Here is a 13681-nt window from a genome sequence, read left to right as displayed (position 1 = left end):
TTTATTGTTTATGTTATAAAACAATGGAAAGAAAAATGAAATTTTTTTGGACAAGTAAAAAAATGATAATTTTTATTTGTGATAATTCAGCAAAAGTATCTCAACCTACCATTTATTGATAAATATATAGGAATTTTGCATTCTAAAATACTCCTTAACGTTTATGTCGAAATTAAAATAAACTCAAATCTCAAATTTGATTAAAAAGTAAGCTAAAATATTTATGAGGATGAAATACCGATACAAACATGGATAATGAATACGACACAAACACTACATGTCGACACCGCATGAAAATCACATAATTCAGTGTAATTATATATATTGGTGTCGAATACAACACATATCCGACATGTGAACACGTCTAATACGAGAAATGTCCGTACTTAGTAGAATTGTAGAGTATATAAATAATAGTCAAACAAAGTCGTAACTGATTTATTGCAATTCCGTGACTAAAACAACTCATATGGCAAGAATATCAATCCCTTCATTTAGTCATCAATCCTCCATCATTGAGTTTTGCAAAAGACTCATTCATATTCATCACCACATTCATGTCACTTGCATCTTCCCCACCATTGATGCCTTGTTGATTTACGATTTAAAAATTATACCGAACGAAATTATCGGGTGAGTCACGACCGGGTCGCTTTCTTTAAGACGTTTCGCGGCACTACCCTAGTTTGTGCAAGGTAGACTAACAACCACGCCGTCTCCGGGATAAAACAGCCCGGATCAGCATTACGAGTATATACCGCACGGTATATAGTCGCTCGAGAATTACACCTCAAAGTATGGTTCAATCGTATGATCGAAGCCACTCGATACGGTACGTAGCCGCTCTATTCGAAACCGATGGGACGAAAGGAGTAGAAGAAGAAGAACGATTTAAAATCGAAGGGAGAAGAGAGAAAATCGCACAGAAGCATCAACTGTGAGATTTTGGTGTGAAGAATGAGTGGGGGAGCTCTCCTTTTATAGGCGAGTTCGCGAGAATTACTTGGGGATTAAGTTTGCTTAATCCTTAAGCAAACGCGTTTTACGCGTGACTTGGGGATTTAGTTTGCTTAATCCTTAAGCAAAGCAAACGCGTTTTCTTAATTGGAAATATCCGGAAGTTTCTTGGATCGGGTCGGAATGTAACACATCAATTTGTTACGTGTAACGCTTTCGTATAATGAAAAATTAATTAATTAATTTAACATTTTCAAGTGACAAAAAAATATATCAATTTTCGACCCACGACCCAAGCCGAAGCCCGGCCCGGCCCGGCCGGTCGGACGGACGGCGGCGTCGTCGTCGCGCGTGTGATATATATATTTTGTAAGCGTTCACCCGTTCACAAAAATGGGTACCCCAAGGGCACACCCTTGGAGGTCACCCCACCCTTATATAAACACTTACTAGTTGGGGTGACTCTCCAATGTGGGACATTTTTAAGTCACATACCCACACACTAGTTTCTCATAGTGTTTTCTTTCTTTCCAATTTTTTCACTAGACTTTAACTAGTGTTCCAACAATCCCCCACTTGACTTCAAAATGGTTTCGAGAAATAACGTAAAAACGTTTCCATAAGATTTGCTAATATACAAAGGTGTTGTTAACAACTTGAACCTTTGCATAGTGGAAGGTATTCTGATTTAACAAGAGTTGCTTACAGCATTGAACTCTATCTCGGACATAGAATCCACACACAAACCTTTTCATAGGTGTATTCTAAAAGCCCGTGCGTTTTAAGGCCCCGCACGTGTATCCCGGTTTTAACGAATGCTCTAGGAATTCTGCCTCAAAATTCCATAGGACCGGCCTCGGTTCCACATTCGTATAGGTGAGTCTATCAAGGGTACTACCGTAGCCGTGTACCCCACTCAATTAGAGTATAGATCTCATTAAGAGTTACTATTAACTCATCCTTCTTTCGCCTGCGGGATCATGCTTTCTATATTCTTTCTCTCATAGCATGTTCTACCACTTCATGACTTGTTTTTACCCATTGAACCTAAATCGTGGGATCTCCATCATATAGGTCGGGTTACCATCATTTAGTGGGCTATAGACATTAGTCCCATCCTATCGGATGTTTCTCGGACTTTCTCTCTATTAAGTCCTTTCGTCAAAGGATCGGCTAAGTTTTCATTCGTACGTACAAAATCAACTCTAACCGCTCCATTAGAGATACACTCTCTAATCGTGCCGTGTTTTCGCCTTATCCGTCGTCTCTTACCATTGTAATAACGATTCTTAATCTTTGCAATAGCCGCGGTACTATCACAATGAATTAACACAAATGGGTAACGGTTTCTCCCATAAAGGGATTTCAGCTAGCAAGGATCTTAGCCAACTTGCTTCTTCACTAGCGGTAGCTAGTGCTATCATCTCGCATTCCATTGTGGACCGAGCCGAATGGTCTGCTTCTTAGACTTCCAAGAAACAGCTCCTCCCGGCTATGCTAAATATATAGCCGCCGGTCGCTTTGGAATCATCCGACAAGGTGTTCCAATCGCATCACCGTACCCTTCAAGTACAACAGATATTTTTGATAATGCAGTCCTAATGTCATAGTCCCTTTCGTGTATCTCATGACTCTTTCAATAGCATGCCAATGCTCCTTGCTTGGTCTACTTGTAAATCTGCATAAGAGTCCCACGACATAGGCAATGTCGGGTCTAGTACAATCGGTGGCATATCCGAGATCGCCAATGATGCTCGCATATTCAGGTTGTCTAACACCATCTCCGGTGTTCTTAAAAAGTTTTACACTTGGATCATAAGGTGTGCTTGCAGGTTTACAATCAATGTAGTTGTATTTCCTTAATATCTTCTCAACATAATGAGACTGATCCAAGGAAATTCCTTTATACGATCTAGTAATCTTGATGCCAAGAATTACATCGGCTTCTCCTAGGTCCTTCATATCAAAGTTGTTACTCAACGGTGATTTCACGAAATTTATGGCGGGAATGTTTGACCCAAATATGAGTAGATCGTCTACATATAGACATATGATAGTGCAAATGTTTTTATCATACTTGTAGTAGATACATTTGTCACTTTCATTCACTTTGAACTCATTCGTAATCATTAAGTTGTCAAACTTTTCATGCCATTGCTTAGGGGCTTGTTTTAGACCATACAGAGATTTGTCTAACTTACGTACTTTGCTTTCCGTCCATGGACTACAAAACCTTCGAGGTTGTTCCATATAGATTTCTTCTTCCAACTCACCATTCAAAAAGGCGGTTTTCACATCCATTTGGTGTACTATCAAGTTATAAACAAGCAGCCAAAGAAATTAGTACCCTTATGGATGTGATTCGAGTAATCGGTGAGTAGGTATCGAAAAATCTATATTTTCTCTTTGTCCGAAACCTTTGGCTACAAGGCGTGCCTTGTATTTATCAACAGTTCCATCGGGTTTCGGTTTCTTTTTCAAAATCCATTTACAACCTATTGGTTTGCGGCACTGGAGGCGGTTCGGTCAAGTGCCAAGTTTCATTAGACCGTAGAGAATCCATCTCATCATTTATGGCTTCTTGCCATAGGTCGGCATCCAAGGAAGACAGAGCTTCCTTAAGATTTGATGGATCCTCTTCTAATGTATTGACCACATATTCGTGTCCATACTCTTTAGCGGTTCTTGCTCTCTTACTTCTTCGAAGTTCTGTTACATCGCTTATGATGTTCTTATCACTATCCTTAATCACCGGAGTGTGATCGGGTGTAGTGTTCATATTTGCGCCCCCACTATTACCCCCACTATCTCTTGATAGAAAGGGAAATTTCGTTTCATAGAAATCGGCGTCATTTGATTCTATGATCACCTTAGCCTTTAGGTCATAAAACCTATATGCTTTCTTGTTCAAGGCATACCCAATGAATACACATTCATAGGTGTTTTATCTTGGTTTTCGGGTGTCAAACATTGATTACGTTTGAACCTTTTAAACCGGTGATATCTTATTTTTCTTGGGAAGGGAAAAAGTAAGCAAAACCCTTGAGAATCGAGGTCCGGGAGTTGTTTTCGCTACGGGAAGGTGTTAGGCACCCATAACGACTATAGTAACCTATAGGAACCGTCTTTAATTTCTACGCGCGCGCTTTATTTTTAAATGCTATTTTGAAATGTTATTTACCTAAAGAGTTTCTAAGTGAAGAATTGGAGGGAGAAGAATGTGTTTGAATTTTTATTTTAGTTGAATTGAAGGAATTTTGTTCCTTGCCTACGTACCCGTTTAAGGGATCAAATCCACCGTAGTTCTCTCTCAAAAAATGTTTTCGTTTTTGTTGGTTGATTTTAAGTTTGAAAATGGATTTTGGAGAATAGAAAGAGGCCTCGAGGGCATGAGATTGGAAAATAGTGAGGTTGGATTAGTGAATTGCAAAATATGGTCAAAGTATGATTAATTCCATTGAATTTTGATTAAGAAAATGGAAAAGAAAATACAATGGGATATTGGATCCCAAGATTTATTTGGAAAAGATTTGAGTGAAGTTGTTCACATTTGTTTGGAAAATTGGTTTTTTCTAAGTATAAGTCCTAGGCATACATCTAAACATACAATCCTAAGCATACATCTAAACATGCATATTCTAGCTATAGTGGTGTGTGTGCATGTGTCGGTGCTTGTGTCGGTGTACATCTTTAGAGTCCATTGTCCTTTACACCATTGGCCTAGATACATTCTATGGCCTCTTTGCCAAGAAATTAAAAGCACGAAAGTAAAATATTACAAGAATTCCTAGGCTTTTACATTCTAACTTTGTATGAAAATTAAAGTGCAAGAAACAAAGTGGAAATGGAGGATAGGATGCTTTTAAAAAACATGAAACAAAAGGGTTAGTTGCACATGACAATATCAAGAAGTAAAAGCAAGTAAAAATTACTATAACAAAAGCAAAGAAATTGCCACAAAAACATAGCGAAAATGATGCAAAATAGAGCTAAAATCCCACTACAAAATGCAAGGCTCACATGACTTATAATCCTCATTTTTAACACATTTTAAAGACATGAACTCAGATTGTAAAATGGGGACCAAAGGGATGTGATAAACCATGCATTTTAATAGTGAATTTAAACATACTTTGCATTATTTACTCACCAATGAATCTTGCAAAGCAAGCAACTAGGCACAAGACACACATTCAACAAAAAACATACCCACAGTAGCAAAAACCCTCACAACATCACATATCATGAATTACCAACATCTATCAAGAAATGAAATTGAAACTAGGCAAGAAAACCACAAGTTTTTAACATAAAATTTTACAATTAAAGCAAGAAAAATCCACACTATTTTCTATCAATTTTCAACACAACACATATCATAAAAGACTACAAAAAATAGAAGAAAAACGTATGAATTAATTTGGAATTTTTCGGCAACAAAACACATGCTTGGGGGTATGAACAGCAAGAAAACAATTAAAAGGCACAGGCATGGGGGGTGTATGTAGCAAAACGTGTCCAGGCATGGCACAAGGCAATCATTGGGCTTAGGTTTCATGGATCATGGACATGGGTTGGTGGGTATGGGTCAAAACCATGGGTTATGGACATGGGTTATAATATAAAAGGAAAATTGATGGTAAAAAGATATCTTGTTTGTTCCCCTTTTCTTTCTTTCAAAAACGTGATAAATCTTCTCTCCCTGTGTTAAAAGAACAGCGCCACCCATCTATCTTCTCCGATAAGACCCGGTTTTCCGGCACGGTGGCCGGTGGTGCACCACCGTGCCGGAGTTTCAAAACACCTCCGAACTTAAAACTTTTTACATCAAAATGATCCTCTTCTCCTCCTCTATTCATTTCTAGGCTTAAATTTTCCGAACAACCAATATACATACCTAGATCTAAACCAACGGATTCGAATTTTTTCCAAGAAATAAGAAGGAGGACGAACGTGATTACCTCTGTTTCGTTCTTGCTTCAGCTCCGTTTTCGTCCTCCTTCCTTCCTTCTTGTTCTTGCTCGCGAATTGGAGTGGATTATGATGCTGGACCGATTTCGTGCTCCTTCATTCTTCATCTTGGATTTGCTTTGATTTTGTACCGTTCGATTCATTTCTCTTCTTCCATCTTCGATCCCGTCTCGAATTCGATTTCAGCTTCTCTCGCTTCTTTGAATTATGAATCCGAAAATGAACATGGATTGATGGAAGTTTTGTTAATTTAATTGTGTTATTGGTGTATGAATTGATGAAATTGATGAGTTTTATGAATTGATGATGAATGTAGTGGTGGTTTTTGGAGGTTGAAGATGGTGGTTGGAGGTGGTTATGGAGGTTGTTGAAGTTTTGGTGGTGGTGAAAAGTTGTTAGGGGTTGAAGATGGAGTTAGTTAGGGTGGTTTATGGTGGTTTTTGTGGTGGTGAGAGTTTGTTGTGGTGGAGAGAGAAAGTGGGGAAAAAAATGAGAGAAAAAAAAAGAAAAAAGGCTTTGTGAAAATAATTAGTGTAAAAAAAATGATTAGTTGTTGTTTTTTTTTGACCAAGGCTTTGACCTATTTATAGGTGATGTGGAAATGCTTGGACCAATGATGGACCTGCCACGTGGCACTTGACTTGTAACAAACTTTGATTTTGACTTTAACAAACTTAAAAATGGATTAAAATGCAAATAACAAAAGTACAAGGACCAAAATGGAAATTAAAACTAAAATTGAATTGAAAAAAGTAAATTGAAAATTAACGTAAAGCGAGACGATTAAAAACAACGAAGCGTACAAGAGTTTTTATGTGAAATGACCAAAACGCCCCTAGGGACTAAAACGACTAAAAACGATTCAAATGCAATTTTAAAATGATTTTTTAACAAGGGATTAAAGCAAGAGTTCATACAAGCGAATTAAAAGACTCAGAGACAATTTTTAGAATTTAAACAGGGTTTTAACACATGAAAAGACTAAAATGCCCCTAGGGGCAAAACCGACCTAAAATGACTTCAAATGCAATTTTTGAAATGAATTTTGACATGATATTGTGACAAGGACTTATACAAACCAATTTAAAAGACTCAAACAATTTTCAAAGATCAAAATGAATTGAATGCAGGAAATGACTAAAATACCCTTTTATGTGAATTTTGCAAATAATATTGAAATAAAATGCAGAGAAAGATGCAATTGATCAAAGACATATCAAATGACTTATAATGCAAGAAAAGAAGAATTAAACAAGTATTTTTTAGGTCCAAAATTAGGGTATAACGGCTGCCCCTATTTAAGTTTCTTTGTCCGAGAGTCAAGAGACGAAGTCTTAGAATTGACGGGACGAAGATACTTAAATATTAACATTTGCACCGCTTTTGGACATAAAAATACGCTTTCGCATTTTCAAAAACATGAATGCCATGCAACATTTTGATTATGAATGCAAGACAAACGAACCGAATCTACGGCCGTGTCACACCACCAAGGGATTTATAGACATCAAGGTAGAAAGAACGGGCAACAAATAGACAGTACAAGCCGTTCTTTTGGATCGAACTTGGCACTTGACCGGAAACATAGACATATAGGCGGATACAAGCCGTTCTTTGGATCGAACTTGACACTTGATTGAAAATACAAACGAGATAGACGGACACCTGGCTGTTCTTCGGATCGAACCGGCCGTTTGGCCGGAGACATAGACAAAAGGGTTGATACAAGCCGTTTCTTTGGATCGAACTTGCTTGTTGGATTATCACCACATCATGTGGGAGAGTGCGGATCGTTCTCTTAGATCGAACTTGTCGTTTGACCGATAACAAAGCATAAGCCGGGTACAAACCGTTCTTCGATTGAACTTGCCGTCCGATCGATAACAAAGCATGAGCCGGGTACAAACTGTTCTATCGAACTTGCCGTTTGACCGATAACAACATAAGTGGGTACAACCTGTTCTATCGAACTTGCCGTTTGTCCGGAAGCATAGGTATATAAGCGAGTACAAGTGGTTCTTTTTGGATTGAACCTGGCACTTGACCGGTAACAAGATACAAATTGAGAGTCCGGTTTAACAAGATACCAATTGAGGGTACATTGTCATTGACCTGGTTTGAAAATAGACATGACCATTTTTGTTGGCCCAAGAGTAAATTGACATTGATTTGAACCTGAATTGAAAGTTGAAATTGACATTGACATTGACATTGACATTTGACATTGACATTGACATTGACATTGACATTTGACATTGATATTGAAATTGACATTGACATTGACATTGGCTTGGCAATTGAAATTGACATTGACTTTTGACATTGACATTGACATTGGCATTGGATATTGACATTTGACATTGACATTTGACATTGACATTTGACATTGACATTGGCATTGGATATTGACATTTGACATTGACATTTGACATTGACATTTTGACATTGACATTGAATTTGGCATTGGATATTGACATTTGACATTGACATTTGACATTGACATTGAATATTGACATTTGACATTGAATATTTACATTTGACATTGACATTTGACATTGACATTGAATATTGACATTTGACATTTGACATTGACATTGACATTGCTTCGAATTTGACGATTGACATGATTTGAAATTGAGAGATTGGAGATTGCATCGAATTTGACAAGTTGAAATTGAATTGATTTTGACAGTTGGAATTGAATTTGAAATTGAAATTGAGTTTGACGATTTGCAATTTGGATTGAGTTGAAATTGAAGTTGGATTGAAAGTTGAAATTGGGAATGCAGCATGTATGTATGGCATAACAAGATTATTGGATGTATGAGCACATAAAATGCATGATTATGCATGTATGAATGCTTGAAATGCATGATTGGTTGGCAATTTGGCGGAGAAATTTCACAAAGGCGGACAAGACATTGGAAGATTGGGCACGTAGTGGCTCGTGCTGCAACATATTCACAGGGGAAAACCTCTTTGGAGAGACCGTCGTTGAGAGACGTATCGAAACCATAGCCGAGGGCAATCAAACTTGTAAAGGAGGACCCTTGGAAGGTTCTTGGATACAGTCGCCGTTGCTAGGCGTGTCGGTCTTTGGGTAAACATTGGATGTTCGCATACTGTGGTCAATGCTTTTATATTCTTTTCATTTTTCATTTTCAAGCCCCACTTTTGCTCGAACCGCCCTTTTCGGGTTTTCGATTCACCGGGAGTAAAGATTCTTTTTCATCGCCCCATTTTTGCCGAATTGCCTCCATAGGTTGTCAATCGGCGGGGTGCTCATTTTTGCCTAAGTCGCCCTTCCGGTTTTCAACTTAGCGAGCTTTTCATTTTCATTTTTTCCATTTTTCATTTTCATTCTGTTTTTTCATTCTTGCCATTGACCACGTATCATCCCGGGAGTAACCCGCTTGTAACTCGTATTGAAATAGACATTGACATTCATTTATTCATGCATGTTTCATTGAAATGTACCCCGTTGCTCGGGTTTGCTTTCAAAATAGACATAAAAAGATTTTTTTAATTTTCAAAAGATGTTTGTTTCGGACATTAACATTATCAAATGGAAAGGAAATATTTTGTATAAAGCATCGAAAGTAGAAGGAAAAATAGAGTTTCAAACAATAGAAAGGCTCAAATTGATGTAGAAGAGTGAAAGTCGGCCAAAGGCATGACTTCACGGATTTACAAAGCTTGGAAAATGGTAATTTTATTGATTGGTGATACATTGAACACGATGACCGCTACATTTCATAGAAATTTTGAATTCACAAGTACGAAGCCTCGATGAAGACGATCATTGACGATTTGCGTATGCCCGAAGGGGTGATGGTGATTTGCGGATATAGTTACTTGTCTTTTATTGTCAACCTCATTTTTGCATGAACCGCCCTTTCGGGTTTTCGGCTCATCGAGGCGCTCATTCTTGCACGAGTTGCGTACAATCTCGGCGAGCTCTTTCATATTCATTTTTTTGTCCCTAACTTTTGCCTGGATCGCCCTTTCGGGTTTTCGATCCACCGGAAGCGCATTTTTGCCTAGGCCGCCCTTTCGGGTTTTCGACCTACCACGCCGTTCTTTTCTTTCTAGACAAAGTATTTCTTGACTATATCGGCATTAACGGGATTTGGGAGCTCAACACCATCCATGTGTGTAAGAATCAAAGCACCACTAGAGAAAGCCTTCTTGACAACATATGGACCTTCGTAGTTAGGTGTCCACTTGCCCCTTGGGTCGGGTTGCCGATTTATTCTTCTTTTCAATACAAGTTCGCCTTCCTTGAATTCTCGAGGTCGGACTTTCTTGTCAAAAGCATTCTTCATTCGCACTTGATACAACCTGTCCATGAGTCATAGCATCCATACGTTTCTCTTCAATCGATTCAATTGATCATACCGACTTTGACACCATTCGGCCTCGGTTAATTTTGCTTCCATGATCACTCGAAGAGATGGAATCTCCACTTCTAGAGGGAGAACTGCTTCCATTCCATATACAAGAGAGAAAGGAGTTGCCCCGGTTGAACCGCGCACGTAGTACGGTAACCATGCAAGGCAAAAGGTAGCATTTCATGCCGGTCTTTGTAAGTAGTGACCATCTTCTCCGAACAATCTTCTTGATGTTCTTGTTAGCGGCCTCAACCGCACCATTCATCCGAGGTCTATAAGGAGAAGAGTTGTGATGTTCAATTTTGAATTCTTCACACAAAGCTTGCATCATGCTATTGTTCGGATTGGAACCATTGTCGGTGATGATTTTGTTGGGAACACCATATCGACAAGATGATGTTATTTTTGATAAACTTGACAACCACTTGCTTGGTCACATTGGCATAGGAGGCAGCTTCAACCCACTTGGTGAAATAGTCAATTGCCACTAGAATGAAACGATGTCCATTGGAAGCCTTTGGTTTAATTCTTCCGATCATGTCAATGCCCCACATAGAGAAAGGCCATGGGGAAGAGATAACATTGAGAGCATGTGGAGGCACATGAATCTTGTCGGCATAAATTTGACATTTGTGGCATCTTTTAGCATGTTTGTGGCAATCACGCTCCATGGTTATCCGGTAATAGCCGGCTCTTAACAGTTTTCTTGACATAGTGTGGCCCGAGGCATGGGTCCCAAAGGTACCGTCATGTACATCATGCATCAATTTCTCGGCTTCTTGTTTGTCAACACATCTCAACAAGACCATGTCATAGTTCCTCTTGTATAGGATTTCTCCGTCCGGAAGGAATTTACTAGCCCATCGTCTCAAAGTCTTTTTATCCCTGTTGGAAGCACCGAGTGGATATTCACGATTCCGCAAGAATTGTTTGATGTTGTAATACCAAGGCTTTTTATCATTCATATCTTCATCGGCTGATCCGGCATATTTTCAATGGTAAACACATGGGCGGGTCTATCAAGACGCCGCACTTTGATTACGGGCACATCATTCCGGTGATTGACACGAAACATGGAAGACAAAGTAGCAAGAGCATCAGCCATCGATTTTCATCCCGAGGGATATGGTGTAGCTCGACCTTGGTAAAGTATGTCAACGGACGTCTTGCATAGTCACGGTATGGGATCGGCTTCTCATGATGAGTCTCCCATTCACCCTTTATCCGATTGATAACAAGTGCGTAATCTCCATAAATATCAAGGTGTTTGATTCTCGGGTCAAGGGCTTCTTCAATGCCCAAGATGCATGCTTCATATTCGGCTATGTTGTTTGTGCATTCAAAAGTTATTCGAGCGGTGAAAGGAATGTGGTGCCCCTGTGGGGTTACAATGATGGCCCCAATTCCTTTACCATAAACATTAACAAGACCATCAAACACTAAGCCCCATTTACTATTGGGATCCGGCCCTTCATTGATCGCTGGTTCTTCACGGTCCTTTGCTTTCGGCATACATGACCTCTTCATCGTGGAAATCAAACTTAATCGGCCGATAATCATCAAGAGGCCGACAAGCAAGATGCTCGGCAAGGATACTTCCTTTGATTGCTTTCGAGCTTTGTACACAATATCATATTCGTACAACAACATTTGCCAACGTGCGATCTTTCCAAGAACGACGAAGCTTTTCAAAGATGTACTTGATTGGATCCATTCGAGATATCAACCAAGTTGTATGATTCACCATATAATGACGCAGCGTTTGGCGGCCCGAGGCTAAAGCACAACAAGTCTTTTCAAGCATCGTATACCGAGTCTCACGGTCGGTGAACTTCTTGCTCGGATAGTAGATAGCATGCTCTTTCTTACCGGCCTCATCTTGTTGACCGAGAACACGGCCACCGAATCATCTAACACCGACGGATACATGATCAAAGGCCTTCCTTCCACTTTGGCGGGACAAGGACAGTGGCTCTAACAAGTATTCTTTAATGCTATCAAAAGCTTCCCGACATTCATCATTCCATACAACAGTGATTCTTTTCGAGCAATTTGAAAATTGGTCCACAGTAGTAGTCATGTGAGATATGAATCTTGAAATGTAATTCGGACGTCCGAGGAAACCTCGACTTGCTTCTCGGTTTGAGGGGCCGGCATCTCTCCGATGGCTCGGACTTTGTCGGGATCAACTTCAATGCCTCTTTGGCTGACAATGAAGCCTAGCAATTTTCCGGATCTTACACCGAATGTGCACTTGTTAGGATTTAACCGTAGCCGGTACTTTCTTAATCTTTCAAACATCTTTTTTAAATACACAACCGTTATACCCTAATTTTGGACATAAAAATACCGGTCAATTTTTCTTTTCTTGCATTACAAGCTATTTGAACTATCTCGATCAGTTGCATCTTTCTCTCGCATTTTATTTCAATTGTTATTTGCAAAATTCACATATAAGGGTATTTTGGTCATTTCCTATGTCAAGTGTCTCTCAGCCTTTTAAAAATTTTTTTGAGTCCTTTCATATAGTTTGAATAAGTCCCTGTTCCATTCTATGTCAAGATCCATTTCAAAGATTTGCATTTGAAGTCATTTTAGGTCGGTTTTGCCCCTAGGGGCATTTTAGTCTTTTCAAGTGTCAAGTCACTTTGTTTAAACCCTAAAAAAATTGTCTCTGAGTCTTTTAATTTTGCTTGTATGAGTCTTTGATTCAATTCCTTGTTAAAAATCCATTTTAAAATTCGTATCCGAGTCATTCACGGTCGTTTTAGCCCCGGGGGCATTTTGGTCATTTCGCACGAAATTTCGGCAGAGAGGTACTTTAAAGTACCTCATTTAAGCCATTGGTTCGTTTTAGTCCGTTTTGTCGATTTTATTCGTTTCACTTTACGTTGTTTTCCATTTTACCGCTTTAATCCAATTTTATTTTAAAGTTTCTAAGTCCTAAAATTCTAAAATTGCATGTTAGTCCCTTGAGTCTTTTCATTTTATTTTAAGTTTTTTTCCTTTTTTTGATTCGTTTTTTAGTCAAAACTTTTAAGTCTTTTTCGGCCAAATTACATTTCAGTCCACTTAAGTCTTAGAAATTGCATATTAGTCCGATCCTTTTATATTGCGGGTTAGTCCTTAAAGTTTCCAAAATTGCAAAAAGGACCCTTAAGCCTCAAATCCAAGAAAGCCGAAGCCGTTTAAGTCCAAGCACAGTGTCGAGGTTGCAATTGGTCCGGTGGTACACATGGCGGCTTATAAATAGTCACAACGGTGCAATCACCATTCATTACACGCCAACTCAACAAACACAATTCGAATCTCTCTCTAACTATCAAAGATCAAAACACCAAAATTCTCGAGAAAACTTTCAA

General features: G+C 38.9%; 1 pseudogene; it reads left to right on the top strand.

The window, feature by feature from the left end:
- Positions 1–457: 457 nt before the first annotated feature.
- LOC146896752 (hydroquinone glucosyltransferase-like) overlaps positions 458–13681 on the top strand; it is a 43727-nt pseudogene continuing 30503 nt past the window's right edge.

This window comes from Medicago sativa, chromosome 8, assembly GCF_051527215.1.
Source record: "Medicago sativa cultivar Bolivia chromosome 8, Bolivia_mono, whole genome shotgun sequence".
In the NCBI taxonomy this organism is placed as follows: domain Eukaryota; kingdom Viridiplantae; phylum Streptophyta; class Magnoliopsida; order Fabales; family Fabaceae; genus Medicago; species Medicago sativa.
Note: the sequence above shows the minus strand (reverse complement) of the source record. Positions and strands in the feature narration are given on the sequence as shown.